The 20,308-nt window shown below is 42.3% G+C and overlaps 1 protein-coding gene across 21 annotated transcripts in view; it reads left to right on the forward strand.

Annotated features, from left to right (window-relative positions):
* The window catches only part of FHOD3 (formin homology 2 domain containing 3), a 491,479-nt gene that overhangs the window by 21,503 nt on the left and 449,668 nt on the right, over positions 1 to 20,308 (forward strand). The gene's annotated exons all lie outside the window — the stretch shown is intronic.

The following is a 20,308-nucleotide window of genomic DNA, read 5'->3' on the forward strand; positions in this document are numbered from 1 at the left end:
GAATGTGAGAATGAGGGGCATGACCTGGTCTGTCTGTTCCCTACTCTCAAGAATAGCAACCTGCAGAACCAAGGAAATACTCTTTCATACCACAAAGAGAGCAAATTTGAAAAATATTCACTCATCCTTGAAAAATCAAAGGAATAAGGAACATATGGGACATTTTGGGGTGATGGATACATTCTATACATGACCATGGTGAAGATCACTTGGGTGAATACATTTGTCAAAACTCATCAAACTGGATAGTCAAAACCCATGCATTTAATTGACTGTAAATTATACTTTCCTAAAGTTGACCAGAGAGGACTTTTACTTCCTTCTAGCTTATGGTATACCAGTCCTCTCTCTGCAAACAATGAGAAGAAGCTGAGTAAATGATAAATACGTCAGAAGACATATAAGCAACCAGGATTTGTGGGGTCAAGATACTGGAAAAAAGGGAAATTAACTGAGGTGAATCCAACATTCTTTGAGGAATTTGTTGAATATTAAGTAGCACAGGCTGCTTTAAAGTTACAGTGGCAAGATGTTGGTGCAAGGGTAGATAAACATATGGCCAGCCTGGACTCTCAGAACATATCCTCAGACATATTGATGATGACTGACATAAGGCAGTAGGATGATTAATTGTCTTTTTAGTAACTGGTGCTAGGTCAATAGATAACAACATGGAAACAAATAAATCTAGATCCTTATCTTGCACTACATACAAAATTCAATTCCAGATGGCTCATAAATCTACAGGTGAAAGGTAGAACATTAAAGATAAAAAAGGAAAATATATTCATGTCTTTGGGTAGGCAAAGATTTTTAAACAGGATACAAAAATACTAACTATAAAGAAATAAATGAGACAATTTGTTTTTTCCCTTTCTTCATTTGTACATTATAATTATACATAATATTGGGATTTGTTGTTATGTATATGTACATGCACACAATTTATAACAATATAATTTGGTCAATTTCATTCCTCAGTACCTCCCCTAATGGAGTGATTTGGAGTACACTGAAATTAAGATCTTCTCTTCATTGAAAGTTCCTAATATGAGCAAAAAGGCGAGTCACATAATGGGAAAAAATATTTATGTGTTCTCTATCTGTGAATATGTAAATCCTCAACAAAGGATTTATAGGCAAAATATACAAGAGTTTCTACCAAATAAATAAGAAAAAGACAATCCAATAGGAAAATAGCAAAAGACTCATATGATATTCAAATGGTCAATAAACTTTATTCATCAAGAAGTACAAATCACAGAGATACTATTGCATACCACCAGATTGGTTACAATTTAAAAACCTGATAAAACTAAGGGTTGGGGCTGGGGAGATAGCTCAGTCGGTAGAGTGATTGCCTTGCAAGCACAAGGCCCTGGGTTTGATCCCCAGCACCGCAAAACAAAACAAAACAAAACAAAACAAAACAAAAACTAAGGGTTGGCAAAGATGTGAAACAAAGAACACCCACACATTCACTTTTTTAAACTGTTCAACAGCTGTGGAGCTGATCCTTTATGTACATGCTCAATGACCTAGCAATTACAGGTAAGTATGGACCAAAAGGCATATATAAAAATGTTCATGGTAATGATCTGTGTGAAAGCAAAACACTGAATGCAATGTTCATCAACAATGGTTGATTACAGTATATTCATACAATAGAATACTACACAATGCTGAAAATGAATATACTCTTACATTTATGTAACAACATGAATGGATTTCACAGACCAGTGAATGGAAGCTAGGCAGATGAGTATGCACTGTACATTTATATCAAGTTCAACTAATTTGATATACAAGTTAAGACAACAGTTGCTTGTGGTGGGAAGGGGTTTTAGTGACTGGTGAAAGTGGTCGGGGCCTCTGCAGTGCTGACAGTGTTGTTTTCTTATCTGACTGATAGTTAACACAGATGTATGTGTTCACTGAAAATTCATCAATAGTTACACTTTCCTAAATGTGCTATTCTTAATAGAGTTTACTTAAAAATACAGAGGATGAACCAACCTAGACGCTCTTCAATAGATGAATGAATAAAGAAACTGTGGAATATATACACAATGAAATATTATTCAGTCATAAAGAAGAACAAAATTATGGCATGTACAGGTAAATAGATGGAGTTGGAGAATATCATGCTAAGTGAAATAAGCCAATCCCAAAAACCAAAGGCCAAATGTTTTCTCTGATAAGTGGATGATGATACATAACGGGGGAGTGGAGGGGGTAAGGGAAGAATGGAGGAACGTTGGATTGTGTAGAGGGAATTGAGGGGTGGGGAAGGGGAAGGAAAGATAATGGAATGAGACAAACATCATTACTCTACATACATGTGGGATTACACAAACAGTGTGACTACATTGTGTACAACCAGAGAAATGAAAAGTTGTACCCCATTTGTGTACTATGAATCAAAATAAAAACAAATTTTAAAAAATACAGAGGATGGAAGCTGTTGGTCATGAATCTCTTGGATTTTGCCCTTTTGGAATAGAAAATCTGAAAAAGGGGGAAGTGATGTTGAAATCTGATACTCTTTTCCGATAATCTAACTTCAAGATCATACAGATTTATCCTCCTTCTTAGGTGTAGCAAGTACTTTAGTCAATACTAGTCTCTGAAGAGCCTGAGGACCAGGAAGCAGTGGGATGTTCATTTCTGTGGCCCTTTCTGTCCTTGGGAGACACAGGGATCTGTGATCTATGCTATATCCCTAAGAGATGGTGCTAGAGAGCACAGGAGGAAGCCAAAGATGCCTTTCCCCCAGCTCCCTCTCCATTCCCTTTTCTTACCCCTCCTCTTTATTTATTCTGCAAAAGGTCAGAATTCTTGCTAGAGTCCCCACACCCAAAGACTAAAAAAACAGAAGGACATTTATTAAAAGGACAGACGTGAATAAATTAGTATTTCATGGATTGAGATATGTGCTAAGATTCAGCATGTAGTCAATGTAGACCCAGTGTGCAGTGCAGAAGGCTGCTTTGAGCAGGCAAGAATTCTGTTTTCTAGAAACTGAGTGAAAAGCTGTTTCAATTACTTGGAGGAATAAAACTTCATTTGGTTCAACAGCACGGATTCCTGCATGCCAGGGCACAGGCGCCTCCTTCCTGAGGGATTTATCCATGCCGAGGTGTGGGCTGGGATCCCTCAGCAGTTAAGCCATGTCCAGGTGAGCATCGTGGTCAAGTCAAAATAAGAAATGTCTTTTGCAAGTACTAGGGTTTTCAATCTGGCTCCATCTTGGTAACAGGGAAACTCACAATGAGTCAAGGAAAGAAAAACAAGAAACCTTGACAGAAAGATTCAGGTATGCCTGTCAGTGTCAGAACTGGGTTGACTTCAAATCTTGCGAGTTTTAAATCTGACTAGATAAGTTAGAAAAACTTGTTTACTCCTTAAAAAAAAAAAAAAAAAAAAAAAAGTCTCCATAAAAGAATCTGCTCTTGGTTTCTAATTGATATTGCTTCTCATACCCGAGTTGAAAATTCTGTTCACTGATTTAATGGACAGTATGTTTAAATAATGTAACATTTCCCCACATTTTTAATACTAATAAAGCACTGCAAATTGTTATGCTTTTTGAGAAAATATCTGAATTATCTTGTTTGTGGAAAAGTCAAGAGAACATCACTGGCTTAGGAAGGAGAGACCTGACAGGAGCAGGTGCCCAGGCAAGCTGGCTTTGGCTGCATGTGCCCCTTCTGGGTTCTGACTCTGTCATTGTTAATCCAGCGATTCAAGAGTTTTGCCCTTGCAGGGACCAGCTATCTTCCAACCAGCCAAAAATAGGCACGAAATCAGTTGCTTTCAGTGGTATCGCTGCAAAGTATGTCACGAGGTTTTTTGAATTGGGAGATTTTCCTGCTAATTTGGGAAGCAGCTGAGGAGGCTCTCCAAGGCAGCCCTGATGTTTCCCTGATTCCCCAAGAGTCAGCCCTTTCTCCACCAATGCTAACAGCACTGACTGCATCTCCTTTATTTCCATTTGTAAAAATTGTCTTCATCTCAGGTAAAGAAAACCCACTGGAGTGCTGGCAGAGCACCATGAGCGTATTTGCGGGGATTGGATGAGTTAGTGCCATGGTAGTTTCTCTTTTCTGTTTTTGGTTTGGAAGAAGGACATTGTCATAATAATTCTTATACAACAAAAGAAGCATTAGGAATAAGGAGACTTCCTTTTTTCTAAAAAGCATCACATGTAGTCCATTTATATGCTTTCTTTTTTCCTGCATTTAAAAAATTTTTAAATTCTTTTTAGCTATATATGACAGTAGAATGTATTTTGACATATCATACATACATGGAGTATAACTTACCATTTTTGTGGTTGTACATGATGTAGAGTTACATTGGTCATGTATTCATTCATATATAAACCTAGGAAAGTTATGTCCTATTCATTCTACTGTCTTTCCTATTCCCATTCCCTATCCCTTCCCTTCATTTCCCCATTTGTCTAATCCAATGGACTTCTATTCTCTACTCCCCCTTATTGCATCTGCATATCAGAGAGAACATTTAGCCTTTTGGATTTTTGGGATGGGCTTATTTCACTTAGCTTGATACTTTCCATCCAGTTCCATTCATTTACTGGCAAATGCCATAATTTCTTTCTTCTTTAAGGCTGAGTAATATTCCATTGTACCACATTTCATAGCAACTTCTGAAGTGTGCTTGAAATTAAACAAATCCTCAAAAAATGTTGTAGTGTGAGCTAGCCACTGCTGGATGCTTTACCTGCAAATTGTACTTCCTCACAATATTGGTGGTTGATAGTCTTCTTACTTCCCTGGTAAGGAAGAAATTGCAGAGAAGGTCAGTAATTTGCATAAGGTTACACACCTGGTGAATGGCAGCCCTGGCGACTGACCCAGGTCTTTCCTCTTCACCACCACTATGTGCTCTCTATAACTATTTTTCAACAGGTATCTGAATCTCCTGGGAGATCTGTGGATCTTATCTTGATGCAAGTGGGGGTGGTCCATGAGTTTTGCAGTTGGAAAAATACTGTCTTCTGCCAGGGATTGACAAATGTTTTCTGTAAAAGACTGATACTAAGTGCTTGGGGCTTTGTGGCCCATCCAGTCTCTGTTGCAATGACTCAACTCTGCCCTTGTAGCATGGAAGCACCAGAGTCAATATTTAAATATCATTGTGTGTCTAGTTCCAATAAAACTTTATTTATAGAAATAGATGATAGGTCAGATTTGGCCCATGGGTCATAGTTTGCTGACTCCTGTTTTAGTCCATGCTGCCTTCTGTTCCCAGCCCCCACACCCTTAGGAACTCCTACATTTCTGCTAAAGACTTCACTCTGTTGCCTTGGAAGCTTTCCACTGTATCCATTCATTGTCAAAGTCACACATTCTTCTTATGTTTGAGCAGATGCCACATGCTGAGCGCTGTGGATAAAGCAGTGACCAGAATGAAGTTTGTGGCCTCATGGAACTAGCATTCCGGTGGGAGATGGATGGTCAGGTGGTGAGGGGCAAGAAGAACGGGATAAAGGGGTGCTGTTCTACATGGGGTGGTGGGAGAAGAACTCTCAAGAGGGCATTGGAACAGTCCTACAGGCAGGCAGAGAGTGAACCTCATGCCTGTCTGGGTGAAGTGCATTCCAGGGAGGAGTCAGCAAGTTACCAAGGCCCTGAGGTAGGAGTGTGCTTGGCAGGGTTGAGGATCAGGCAGGAGTCTAGAGTGACTGGAGTGAGTAAAGGGAAGAGTGGTGGGAGAGAAGCAGGGAGGTTCCTGTGGGGCCTTCTGGTCACTGCAGGATTTTCAGTGGGCAGCCATGGAAGGGTTTTGGGCAGTGGTGTTAGGATTTGGCATACAACAAAGAATTCCTCTGGTTTTCAGGTGGAGAGAGCCTGAGTGTGTAGTTGTGGATCCCAAGAGCCTCATGAGTAGGATGCTGGTGCAGAAAGAAGCCCAGAGTTTCTCACACTATTATGAAGTCATAATTCCCAGAGGATCGAAGTAGGAGGTAGGAGGAAGAGAGGGATCAAAGTGGACTTGAGGTTTTGGTTAGGGGAACTGGAAGGAAGGATAGATTGCCTTTGCCGGGATGTCAGACAGTGGAGTGGCAGAGATGATCTCAGTTTGAACATTTAAATTGGGCATGTCATTTGAACATCCTAGTACAGATGTCAAACAGGCCATGGATGGTTAGTTAGGATTCTGGATAGGGTTATACAGTGGGGAGTCAATAAGATGTAGATGGTTTTTATAGCAAGTGGGATTGCCCAGGGAGTGAGAAAGGTTGGAGAAGGTTGGAGATTGCTGTATTTTCTTGCTCCTGGTCCTCTGCCTCTGTTGACTTCACACCTTGAGGCTCTTCCCTGAAACCACTGTAGTCACCTCCTTCCTAGTCTGTTATCTGTGGGGCCAGCAGGGAGTCCAGGGCCCAGTGCCAGCTGTGTTGCTCCCCTCTTGCTGTGTCTGCACAGCCTGCAGCAGAGTTTCTGGCACCTCTGTCTCATGCACTTCTCCCTATCTGCCCTGCCAAGCGATTGCTCAATGTTGACCCTCACTCTTCCTATGAGGAAAGCATTGGAGCGCAGCAGTTCTCATGACCTGTCCTGGGTCTTCATGGTTCTTCCCCTTGGAATCCACTCCATTCCCCAACATTATGTAATAATATGCAGCCACCATTCCCAAGATTTAGAAAGATTCTAGAGTGATGCCAATCATTGTATTGCAGACTTACCCCTTTCTATAATATTCCCTCAGGTGACAAGGTGTTGGAGATGTGATCTGATCATGCTATGGCCCTCAGTGGTTGATGGCTGCTGGGATGGGTGGGGGCAGTGGGTCTCTTGGTGGTACTGGGAAGATGAAGAAAGAGGGAGTGAATGGGGGTCAAGGTTTGGCTTTGGACTGAGGACAGCTAGATTGAGGAAAGGATGAAGCCAGCCTGCATTGTGATCCTGACCAGTGGTGAGCAATTTGCCACGCTGCAGATGCCTTTGGGGATATCTGCCATCCCAATAGGAGAGGGAATCCCAGGGAAGAACTTAAACAGGGGCCCCAGGGTACTGCTGGGCCACCACTATCAGCCCGGGTCTTAGGGAAGGGTCAGTAGTTTTTACTTGCATATGCCAAGTCCGATCAACTGATAATACCTGCCTTTAGGTCAGGTCGCTGAGGAAAGAGGTGATTGATTAATCACTTCTGCCAGGGAGTAACGGGGCCAGGTATTTGCTATCCTTGTCTAGGAGGGTGTTTCCAAGTGTCTGAGAGCTGCCTCTATTGAGTTCAGAAGTTCTTGGCACTCCCTACACACCCATAGGTAATTATGCTGTGTGAACCACACACCCACCAAATTAGATCTGGCTTGAAATTTACCAACTCAACTGCAAACTAACAAAATCTTTTAAAAAAATGGGGTTAAGCAAAAGCCACAGGTTTTTTTTTTTTTTTTTTTTTTTTCCTTTGGAGGTGACCCTGAACATTGTTATTTCTGTGTTCTACATCATGGAGTGAATTACACAGAAGCTTCTAGAGAAGTAAAAACAAACATCTGCAAGAAAAAATATCCAAATTAGCAGGAGATTTCCTTCATCAAAAGGAAACAATGTTTGTGAAAGTATTTTGAGCATTGTCAGGTGCTCTATAAATGTAAGGACTTATTATTGTGCTTTGCTTGAGGAAAACCAGCTTGGCCATAATGTTAACAATTATAGAGCAGACTTGTCTTATTACTGTTCCTTCCTACAATTAAGTTCCTCCTCTTGGAAAGTGAAGAGAAACACTGGGATGGGCTTTGCCTGAACTGGGTGAGTCCTGGCTGGAGAGGGCAGGCTGAAGACCTGGAAACGTGGCTTGCAGGATAGAACCACCATTGATTTGGTTGCCTGCTCATCCAGTAGGGATGCAGCCCCTGAAAAGTTGGCAGTTGCTTCCTGTGCTTGACATGGATGAATAGGCTTCACACGTGGGAAAGCCAACCTCGTAACTGAAAATGACTTTGCCTGCTGGGCAGCCTGCTGTTTATGGGTACCTTCTCCTCCCAGCTGCAAGGCTTCCCGGGGATACCACATCAAGGTCAGGGGCATCTTGCTGAATGCAGCTTCAGAGCTTATATCTCTTTCCATTGTGGACAGTGGGTGCTCAGTACCCAGCTGATGAGCGTATGAGTGAATGAGAATGGAATCAGAATAGTGAGGTTACATGGGGCATCACAGGCCAGGGACTGAGCATGCTCACAAGAGCTGACCTGCCTCTGCTCCTGCATTTGAGAGGAGACCTTCTGTTTCCTGACCTCCTCCCCTGACCCATCAGTTCTGATGACATTCAGCTTCCAAATGCTTCTGGGTACTAATCTCATCATATGGCTTTGCTTTTTCTGATTTCTTCCAAAGAGGTGTATATCCAAATATTTCCTCTTTTATTTTTTTCATCATTTCTCATTTACTTTTTTAATTCATTGTACACAAATGGAGTACAACTTTTCATTTCTCTGTTGCGCACAATGTAGAGTCACACCATTTGTGTAATCATACATGTACATAGGGTAATGATGTTTGTCTCATCCCATTTTCTTTTGCAAATAAGTGAAACATTGTAAACAATAAGTTGCAATTTTCCCAGCTAGTGTTTGTTAGAAACAGGCTAGGAAATACTCATTGTTAGTAGGTGTTCAAAAGATATTCAATAATATTCAGGAGAATGGCTTAATTACTATACTTGGCTTCTCTATACTTAATTGACAAAGGGTCTGGATGGGTTGTCCCAAACTACATTAGAAGTTAGTACTCTGATTTATATGGATCCCTTGTTCCTCTGAGTACATCAGTATCAGTAGAGAAACGAGCCAGGGCTTGCTGGCCTGGAACCCCATAACTGGAGGGCTTCTGTGGAGTGGGTGTTAGGGTAACACTTCTGTGGCAATCTGGATCCAGCCAGGAGGGAGTAACCACAAAGTGATTTAAACAGGGGGAGTTTAATATGAAGAATCATTAAACTATGATAAAGGAGTAATTATAGGATCAAAGAAAAATCTTTACATTTCCCCAGGTTAGGGCTGAGGGTACCTAAGGAAAGAAACTTGGAAAGGGTTCAGGTTTGTTGGAGAGGTACAGCTCTGGATGGCAGAATCTCCAGATTTTTGATGGGGTGGGGAGTGCAGCTGGTGCTGGTTGTTCAGAGGGGGCAGGTCACTGGTGCAGGCGGGAGGTCAGGAGAGAGTGTGCAGAGGGAACCAGGGGGCAGCATGGACAGGAGGCCTGGAGTGTACTGTGATGTCTGCGGGAAGCCAGGTGTGCATACCTTGAGGACTGTGGGAGGTGGTTGCTGTGCTCTGCAGGAGCTGTGAGGTTGCTGGAGATGGCATGTTCTGGACGTCCTCTCACCAGCCCCTTTCTCCTGCAGTGTGCTCTCCAGCCAGCACCGTCTGCTGAGGCTTAACATTATGCTTATTGTGAAGGAGAAATGCCTGAATGACCTCTTTCCAGTATTGCAGAGCATGTATTGAAGGATGAATTTGGAGCTGAGAGGCAATCTGTTGCTGATTGGCATACCTTCCTTGCAGCACCCAGGGCCCCAGGATGTCTGTGTGGATGTACACTGCCCCTCACAGCTTTGCCTTTGGCAGCTGGGTCAGCTAAGGACAGAGACCTAGATGGATCAGGATCCTCTTTCACCATCCTGCCAACAGCTCAAGGAGAAAGGATCCTAGCTGGAGCTGACCAGTGCTTCTGCTGGAGATGTGTGAGACTTCAGGACTTAAACTTGATTTACTGTTTTGGGCAGTGGCAACTCTGATGGCTCACTGAAGGTGCCTCTCTCTCCCACTCTCTTCAAGTCAACTGTAGGTACAAAATGATTGGAAGATGCATGTCTCACAGTCTTGTACTGCTGCCCCTGTTCCAATTCAGGAGTGCCTGGGAAGAATGTTTCCATATCAGTGCACATCAGGCAAGAGGGCAGCTTCTGCATCTGTTGCTGTGACCTCTGTGGTCCAGGTTGGAGTGGGTTGATATGACCATAGAGCTAAGGTGGCTGCTAGGTTTTATTTGCTTAGTATCCCTCTGCATGGTCCCAGCCTCAGAGACTCTGACTTAATTGATCTGGCATCATTATTCTTTAATAGCACCCTAGTCCCTGCTATGTGGTTTTAAAGTGAAGCTAAGGTCAAGAACCCTGGTTCATGTTCTTGATGATTACCATTCAGACTGGAGTGAGATGAAATCTTAGTTTTTTTTTTTTTTTTTTTGCAGTGCTGGGGATCGAACCCAGGGCCTTGTGCTTGCAAGGCAAGCACTCTACCGATTGAGCTATCTCCCCAGCCCTTTAGAGTAGTTTTGATTTGCATTTCTCTAATTGCTAGAGACGTTGAACATTTTTTTCATATATTTGTTGGTTGATTGTATTTTTCTGACAGAATGGCAGTCATCAAGAACACAAGCAACAATAGGTGTTTGTGAGGATGTGGGGAAAAGGTACATACATTGCTGATGGGACTGCAAATTGGTGTAACCACTCTGGAAAGAGTATGGAGATTCCTTAGAAAACTTGAAATGGAACCACAGTTTGACCCAGCTACCCCAATCCTCAGTTCATACCCAAAATACTTAAAATCAGCATACTATAGTGATGTGGCCATGTCAATATTTATAGCAGCTCAATTCACCACAGCTAAACTATGGAACCAACCTAGGTGCCATTCAACAGATGAATGGATAAAGAAAATATGGTACACAACGGAAGAGTACTCAACCTTAAAGAAGAATGAAACTATGGCATTTGCCAGTAAATGGATGGAGTTGGAGAGTATCATGCTAAGCAAAATAAGCCAATTACCAAATACCAAAGACTGAATGTTTTCTCTGATATGCAGATACTAATTCACAAAAAGTGGGGGGTGCACTAGGGAAGGATAGAGTTACTTTAGATTAGGTAGAGGGGAGCGATGGGAGCGGAGGGGAGGGAATACAGGGATAGGAAGGATAGTAGAATGAGACAGATATTATTACCTTATGTACATATATGACTGCCTGACCAATGTGTACAATCAGAAAAAGGAGAAATTGTACCCCGTTTATGTATGATCTATCAAAGTGCATAAATGCATTCTACTGTCATGTATAACTAATTAGAACAAATTAAAAAATTTTAAAAAAGAACCCTGGTTCAAGCCCATCAATGTCCTGTGCAGTGGGCCTCTTAGTGCCTTCCTGTTTCTTTGTGTTACTCATTGATGGGCTATGAACATTTTGAAGACAGATTGTTTTCTTCTCTTTCTACATCAGTACACCAACCATCCTTGGAGAATAGCAGCTTCTACGTAACTTCCACTGTTCTGATCAGGTAGGGTTCCCTCGAGCAGTGGACGTGACTGCTGCAGATTTATCCCAGAATCAGCTCGGAAAGCTCACTGTCTCCACCTGGGAGATCTGACTTGCTAGGCTTTATCAGGGACTCTCAGTTGGCAAGGGAGAGAGTGAGAAAAATGAGTCTTGGGGAAGTTGGCTCTGGGGCAAAGACGACTGATCTGGCTGCCTTGGTCCTGGAACCGGGACCTGCTGACATGAAGGGTTGGTTGTCTGTCAACTCAAATTCTTCGTGAGGAGTTTGTTTACAAACTGAAAGTATTCCTCGTAGTCCTCACTTAATTCTGTGGGAATGGTTGAGCTAGTCCAGAGGAATGTGCAATTCTGTCCTTTCAGGTTTGTGATCATTTTTACTTTGCAGGATCTAACATGAGCTATCAGGGCCACTTTCAAATGTGAACAGTCCACCTTATTTTTTTAAAATATATATTTTTAAATGTTGATAGACCTTTATTTTATTCATTTATTTATATGTGGTACTGAAAATTGAACCCAGTGCTTCACACATGCTAGGCAAATGCTCTGCCACTGAGCCCCAACCCCAACCCAAGTCCACTACCCATTTGTCCTGCAGTGGGATGGGAGGGAGGCAGGGAGAGTCCTGTCTGATCACTTCTCAAAGTGTGGTCTCTGGACCAACAGCTCCAGCATCACCTGGGCCCTTGTTAGAAGTGAAAATTTGTAACACCCCTCCCTCCCAAGTTATTAATCCAGAAACTCTGGGATGGGACCTGGAATTGTGTTATATGGAGGCCTCCAGAAAATTGTCCAGGCTTAAATTTGAGAACTACTGCTCTTCCAGTCATCAGACTGAATGGACGCAGTGCATCACAGCCCAGTGTGTACTTTCCTTTTCTTTTTCTGACCTCCTAGGCTTTTCCTGATCCTCCATTCTCCATGTGTACTTTAAAAAAAGTTTTATTTGTTCTTTTTAGTTATACATGACAGTAGTCTATTTTGAGATATTTATTCAAACATGGTATCTATCTTCTTCTAATTAGGACCCCAGGACCCCATTCCATGTGTACTCTTTGGTATGCTCCAGTGCTGGAGCTCTTGCTCTGTGACCCCCACCACATCTGTCCTTCCACATCAGCATCACTCAGGGCTTGTTAGAAGTACGAAATCCTGGTCCTGCTCCACCTGCTGGATCAGTCTCCATTCCACAGGATCTGTAGGCAATTATTATCCATTTTAAAGGTTAGGGGACACTAGTCAAACCACTCTGATTTTTTAAAAAATAAAAAAAAAATTTAATAAAACTTATCTACCAGGGAATACAGAAAAAAGCCTAGAGAAGCTAAGACACCCAAGTTCAGGAGCTATAGCACGTTTCTTAGACTCTCCTGGGAGCAAGCTCTCTGGTGTCATCATGGATGGGCCTGGCCCACCTTTGTCCTAGTAGGAGCCCTATTCAGATGACCTGCTTTTGAGATAGAAGCCATACTTTGAACAATGGCTAACATTGCGTCTTGCCTACAGCAGGCATTTAATAACTGTGCAAGGATTTTCAAGAATTCTGTATTACTGTAAGGTTATCATTGACTTTCTGGAAGTTGGAGTCCCAAGTATATAAATGAAGGAAATCAAGTCTGTTTCTGGCTGAACTTTTCATGGCCATAAATCTTAGTACAGTTACCAGAATGTCTTAGCCTGGAACCTCTGAGTGACAGTGAGGCTCAGGGAAAAACTCTTGCATGCAGCTCTCATTCACAGCCAAGATTGCTCTGTACCGGGAAACCTACTTTCTGACCTACTGCGAAAACTCTAATTGATGGATTTAGGTTTTACTAGAATGAGAATGTGAATGAGAGAGGGTGCAAGAGAAAAGGAATTGTCCTGGATGCCATTCTGGCTCAGAGATAAGGGACTAATTTAATTAATCCCGTGGAGTGCCCTGGCAGCTGGTGAGAGGCATTCTGATGCGTTCCAGAAGCCACCTTCAGTCCAGCACCCCTGGCTCCATGCCTGTCTTTCAGTAGGTGTGCCTGAGGCCTGTCTCCCTTCTCCCTGGCCTTGGGAGCAGCTGTAGATCTCCAGGGCCTGGTCTGGGCTTGTGGATACACATGGGAGTTGCCTGGAACAGTTGTCACAGTGGAGTCATAAACTCAAGGTTTTAGACCTGTCCAGCATTTCTCAGCTCTGCCTCCATAAACCAGCTTTGTAAGAGAGATTTCCTAACTGAAAAGAGTCAGAGTCAGTTCCTTGAAGACCCTGCTGTGGATACTGCTGCCACATCCCTGTTAGATTCCACAGCAATCTGAGGTTGAAAGTTATCAAAGGTCAGATTCTCCAGACTCTAATAGTTGTTCCTGGCCTCTAAGGGTGCAGAAACTTGGGTGTTCTTGTGCTTCTGCCGGACCTCTGTTATTTGACAGCAGTTGTTCTGAGCAGTAGGTACGGGGGATCTAGAGTGTAAAGAGTTCCAGCCCATTTGGGCATTACCTTCACTCAGCGTGCATGAGGATGTGTGGGGAGCAAGGGGTGCTGGTGCATGAGATGGTACAAATGGGTGTCTTGTGGGGAGAACAGGATTTAGGACATGTCCCCACACCAGACATATTTGGAGCTGCAGCATTAGTTGGTCAGAGCATTTCTTTTTAGCATCTGGGAATGATTACCCTCGGCCTAAAAGCCAACCATCCAGCAGCTGTAAGAAGCTCCATGTTTAGGTAAATGAAAGAAATGGACCCACAGCTGCACTCACGTACCCTCCTCCTTAGAGATGGCAGGTGCAAACGCTTTCTAGAAACACTCCCAACAAATCCCTTCACCTTGGGTGTTGAACCGGAAAGGGACCGAGTCCAATCCTGTCACAAACATGCAGTGCCCTGTCTGTGATTGAAGCCTGTTGCACAGTTTTTGGGACTAAAGAAAATTCTGATTTTTGGTTTAAATTAACATTGTAGCATGCATTTTTAGCTGTAAAGAATCTTGATTTTGATAGGGTGATGCCTGAGAGTGGATCTGAATCTCTCAGAGGATAATCCAGAAATTCAAAATTTCACAACAGATTCTCATTTACTAGAAAACACACTGTGTTTAAAATGGTTATTGATTCTAAAAACTTAATCCTCAGCAATCTTAGATTGAAAGTTATTTTTGTGTCAAAGGTCAGATTCTCCAGACTCTCAAACGAGCTAATGCAGAACATTCCTAGAGTCATGGATTGATAATTTTTACTTGCTACAGAAGTGTATCTCATGCTCAGTGAATGTGACCTCTAAATGCTCCAGACCTGGTTATGGTGTTAGTCCTGCTCACAGTGGCTGTGTAACATGGATGACCCCACAAAAGGCATTCACTTTTTCTCTCCAAACGTCTCAGGAATGAATTAAAGATGGTAATTTTTTTTTTTTTGAGAATATTTATTTGAGATGTATGGCATTACAAATGGAAGTGCTTCACTTTTCCTGTCCCTGTCCCGGGTATCAGGCATCCCATAATGGGGCTATTTGCTGTGGAGAGAGAAACATGGAAAGAGGGGAGGCGGCGGATGCTGACGTAGGCTCTGAGCATCTTATGACTGCAGGAATCTCAGTGAGCCAACACAAGTAGAGATGTTTTGTTGAGAGATTCCCACTGATCACTAAACCAGGGCTGTCTAGTCAGATAGTTAATGAATGACTGAGGGAATGGAGCAAAAGACACTGCTGGTTTTAAAATTATCTGGTTATTCAGAAGGTGTTAGGCAGAGTGTACCTAACATTAGTGTTGTGTACAGTTGAAAATAAATGAAGAAATTGCACAATCATACATGGTGAAAGGAAAAGGGCCTTTGAGTTCCCTGAGTTAGTGGGCAGGTTGCCAGGGGACTTGGGCAGAATGTGCTCAGATGGAAGGGTATGTGCTGCTTAGCCTGCCCTCTCTGGGCCTAGAAGGGAAGGCCTAGGATTTCTGGATCTTCCCATTCTTCAAGAGAAGCTTGCAACCTGGATTTTTATGTAGTCACTTTACTTTTAACTATTAGCAACTAACTGAAATTATTCTAAAAGGCCATACAGGCCAAATTGGGCATGGCAGGGAACTGCCTGTTTGCACCCTGATGTCTGCCAGTCTCTGTTGTTTTACAGCTGGGATGAGTTGGCATGGGGTCCTGCCACTGGTGTGGCTCTGTGGCTGGTTTTCTTTTCTTCCTTCAGGGCTGTTTTCTGAGGATGCTCTGAATGACTTGTGTGCTCAGGGTTTTCCTGGCTGGCAGGCAGCTCACCCTCCGGAATTCTTGAAAGCTTTCCCTAGAAGTCCACAGTGGCAGCCAGCTGGACTTCCCCTGAGGTGCGGCTTCTGCTCCTGGGCCCTTGGGTCATGGATGCCAGGTGGAGCTGGCATCTTGGCCTGTTTGCGTTTTTTCTTGGGATCTCAGTGCATCTTTGCTGGGTCATTGGGCTAATACCCATAGTTGACCCCTGAGATGTACTTGCTCAGCATGAAGAATCCCACCTGGACTTATGTAGTAGAGTAGGAAGGAGAGCTGGGGACTGGGGGAAGAGGGACAAGTTCTGAAGAGATTAGGGCCCTTGAGATTCTGCTCTTGGTTTTCTTTGTTCTCTCCCCTGGGGAAGTTGAAGTGGTATCTCTGGCCTCTTTTCTCAGAGTAAGGACTCCAAGTTCCTATGTCATATCACCTTGGGGTGGTGGGAAGTGTGCAGCATCCTGGGTGCCACCTACTTAGACCCATGGAATTGAGATATTGGGGTGTGGCCCAGGAATCTGCATTTTAAGCCTACTGGGGAGGCTATTGTTCACACTGAAGTTTGAGAAGCACTGATGAGGGATGGCAGAGGCCTGGCATCAGGCTCTTGTGATTTCAAGTGTTGTTCTACAGACCTGCCATGCAGGAATGTGAACGGATCCAAGGAGTCCTCATCGACTGGTTGACTCTGGCCCACAACCCCAAACCCAGCAGTCAGTGTTAAGTGGTAGCCCACGACCAATGTCCTGGGTGTATAACCAGAGTGGTTGCACAGAGCCCCACACTCAGAAGGGAACCTACACTTGGGGTTTAGTACTCTGTGGCCACAGTCTCGAAATTCACTTGATTTTAAAATTTGTGTCTTTTAAGCCATTGAGATTTGATGGGACAGTGGAACCATTACTGATGCTTGGCACTTGTGCTCATGTGCAGCTGTGCCTGTCTGTGCCTCTCCACCTTGCCCTGATGCCCTATCATTCCCTCTGCCCCATGGGAACTTGGGTTCAAGCATAGAGAGGGTTAGTTTTGGGCATGTATTCTGTGTGCTGAGTGGTGGGACTGGGGGTGGGGCTACAGACCCTGTGAATCTCTATGTTTGCTCACCAAGTGCCCCTGTGCCCCACAAACCACAGTAGTAAATAGTAGATTTAAAAAATCCAGCAGTACTGGTGGAAAGAGAGACAGAGAGACTGCTGATGAAAGGAGAAAGTTTCTTTTTTCTTTTTCTTTTTTTTTTGCTTTTTGAACATGAAGCTACACATTTTCAGTTGGCATTACAAATGCTGTAGCTGGCCTGAGTGATGCTGTGCGTAAATCCTATTCTTGCTGGGTCTCTCTTACTGGTGGCTCACATCCATGGAATAATGTGACCCTTACTTAGGTCTTCTTCTTCTTTCAGTAGGTCTTTGATCTGATAATAATATGCAAAGTATTCCATGTGTTTTCAAGTTTCTTTATGGTCTACACATTAGTATGTTTCTTCTGATGAATGTGAAATACAGGAATTTAATAAAGCAATAAAATATTACAAGTTCCTGGTAAATTTTGTACAAGAGTTTTGAGGACTTTTTAAAGTGGGGGGAATCAGCGAGGCTATCATATTTGCATGGTTTTTCAAATCACAAAGCGTTCCATGTGTAGTGCAATTTGGTTATGCAGTCTAGCTGCGAGTGGTTTGCATTGCCTCACCTTGTCAGTCAAAGCAAGCAGGGTGCACTTGGGACTCGGCGTGTGCTCAGTGAATGTCTGCAGAAGAGCAGGGTGTGAGGATTGGAGTGTGCGTGTCTTGGCAAAGCTTGTTATTGTTTAGAGGGATAAGCAGCTGACAGCACTAGGCTTACTTATTTCCCAGTGGAAATCTCCATAGTCTGTGTCTTGCTTCACCTCTCAGCACTGTTTTCAGTTGACCATGTTCTAGTGGAAACACTCTCTCCCCTTGGCTTGGAGGACAGCTTTCTCTTGGTTGTTCTGTGGTCTCCCTGACTGCTCCTTTTCTTTTACCTCATCTCTAAATGATGGATTGCTGGGGGCTTGCTCCTTTTCTTTTCTTTCTTTCTTTCTTCATTCTGTTTTTTGTTGCCCAATAGCTAAGAACATGGTCAAAGGAGCATGTTTGGGGTCAGTTGCTACTAATTATGATGATCTTAGGTAAGTCCTTTGGTCAAGATTTAGGTTTCTGTGAGTTTGTGCTCCACAGTTTTACACCAATTAAAGAGGGAAATAATAAATGTACATTTCTCATGAGCTTGTGTGACCATTAAATAATTCATGTTAATTTGTGTAAATAAATAATGTTTGTTGCTATTATAAGTTAGATGGTTGGGCATCTGCTTCTGGCTAAAGTGAACCAGCTCATAGAAGAACAATCCTCCTACCCAGGACAGCAGAAAAGCTGGCCAGAGGACCAAAAAAATAAGATTGAAGGCTCCAGAAAACTACCCAAGCAGCCACGAATGATCAGGCTAAGATCTCAGAGAGAAAGGAGACTCAGTGAGGTCACTCTCACTGGGTGGGACACACTCAATTTACTTTCACCTCACATTTACCAGTTCATCAGTGACAGATGCAGAGAAAATGAATGTGATCACGAGGAGGCTGAGAAGTTAAGCAAATTTAGCTAACAGCAATTTCGTAGTACGGGGGAGAAGAAAATGGAGATCAGGGCTCATTAAGGTAGAGGGATCCTAAGAAACATTCTAGGCATTCAGTTGGGACCACTAAAGATTTCATCCAGGAAGTAAGGACTAGTGAACAAAAACTAGGCTGTACAAAGACTGACCACCAGTTTAAAATGAATTCAATTCTTGATCAGGTTAAGATGGTCTATTTCTATGGCGTCCCAGAAGATAAGGAAAATACTCACTGGAGGAAGACTTCACCCAGTGTCTCTAAATATTTTAATAAATGACTATTAAGTTTAATAAAACTTTACCTAATTCATCTAGAAACCCGAGGAAGAGAAAGAGGAAGATAGAGGAGAGAGAAAGAAAGAGGTGCGGGTGGGAGAGGAGAGTTGCTATGTTTTACCCTTCAAGTCACTGCCAGACTGTCTTCCAAAGTGGCTGCATCATTTTACATTCCCATCAGGATGTGCGGTGATTCCAGTTTCTCCAGAGCCTTGCCAACTCCTGTTGTTTGCCTTTTTTTTTTTTTTTTGTAACATCCATCCTAAAGAATATGAAGTTGTATTCATTGCTTGATTTGCAATGCAATCCCTGATAGCTTTTGATTTGAGCATATTTTTATGCATTTATTGGTTGTGTGTTTTTCTTCTTTGAGAAATGGCTATTCAAATCCTTTGCCAAGTTTTAAATTGGGGTGTTTGCCTTTTTGTTGTTCAGTTATAAGCATTTCTTATATATTCTAGTTCAAGTCCCTTATCAGGTATGTGATTTACAGAAATCTCCAACCTATGGGTTTTATTTATTTTTCTTATTTTTTTTTTGATGGTACCTTTTTTTTGAAGCACAAAAGTTTTTAATCTTGATGAAGTAAAATTTACCTATTTTATTTTGTTGTTGTGTACTTTTGGTGTTATGTCACCTTCACTTTGAAGAATATTTTTTTCTGGTGGATACAGAATTAGAGATAAGCAGTTATTTTCTGGGAACACTCTTAAACTGCTATTCCACTATCTTCTAGCTAAGATCATTTCAGTGGAAATATCAACTGCTAGCCATACTGTTGCTCTTTTGAAGATAAACTATTTTTCTCTGACTGCATTGAATATTTTCCTTATTTTTATCAGTTTTGCTATAAGGTATGCACCTTACTGTGCATTTGTCCTGCCTAGTACTTCTTGAATTTATTACTTGATGTCATTTGTTGATTTCAGAACATTTTGACCATTGCCTCCTCAAATATTGCTTCTGTCTATTCTCTTTCTTCTCTTCCTGTTGTACTTCAATTCATGCATTTTAGACCCATGGCCAGTATGCTTCTTGCACTCTCTACTACATTTACCATTTCCTGCTCCCCATGAGTTGTTCTTAATATCTTCTTCTGACCTATATTCCATATTGTTAGTTCTCCCTTTATCTGTGTCTATTTTTCTGTTGAAGCATCTATCCAATTCCTAATCTTCCTATTTCTCATTTCTACAATTTCTTTTTATTTTTTAATATTTTTTTGAGTACAACTTTTCATTTCTCTGGTTGTGCATGATGTAGAGTCACACCATTTGTGTAATCATACATGTACCTAGGGTAATGATGTTTGTCTCATTCCACCATCTTTCCTTCCTTCCACCCCCTTCCCTTCCCTCATTTCCTTCTACACAATCCAATGTTCCTCCATTCTTCCCTTAACCTCTTCCCCACTCCTGTTATATATCAGTATCCACTTATCTTTTGATTCTTTTTATTACATATATTCCTGCTTTTCTTTGTTAAAATTCTCTATCTTGCCTTTTGTAATAATTATTTCATAGATTATATCCCATAACTTCAGTATCTGAGCCACTTATAGTGAATGAAATATCAGTAAGTGCTACAGCACTGATGGGGCTCAAAAACATTATTCTAAGTGAGAGAAGACAGTCATGATTGACCGTATGATTGCATGCATGAAATGTTCAAGAATAAGCAAATCTATAGACACCAAAAGTAGATTGGGGTTTCCAGGGGCCATTGTTTGTGTGTGTGTGTGTGTGTGTGTGTGTGTGTGTGTGAGAGAGAGAGAGAGAGAGAGAGAGAGAGAGAGAGAGAGAGAGAGAGAGAGAGACTATGAATTAATATGATACCTGCTAATAAACATGAGGTTTCTTTTTCAGCTAGTA

Source organism: Sciurus vulgaris, assembly GCF_902686455.1.
Source record: "Sciurus vulgaris genome assembly, chromosome: 13".
Classification (NCBI taxonomy): domain Eukaryota; kingdom Metazoa; phylum Chordata; class Mammalia; order Rodentia; family Sciuridae; genus Sciurus; species Sciurus vulgaris.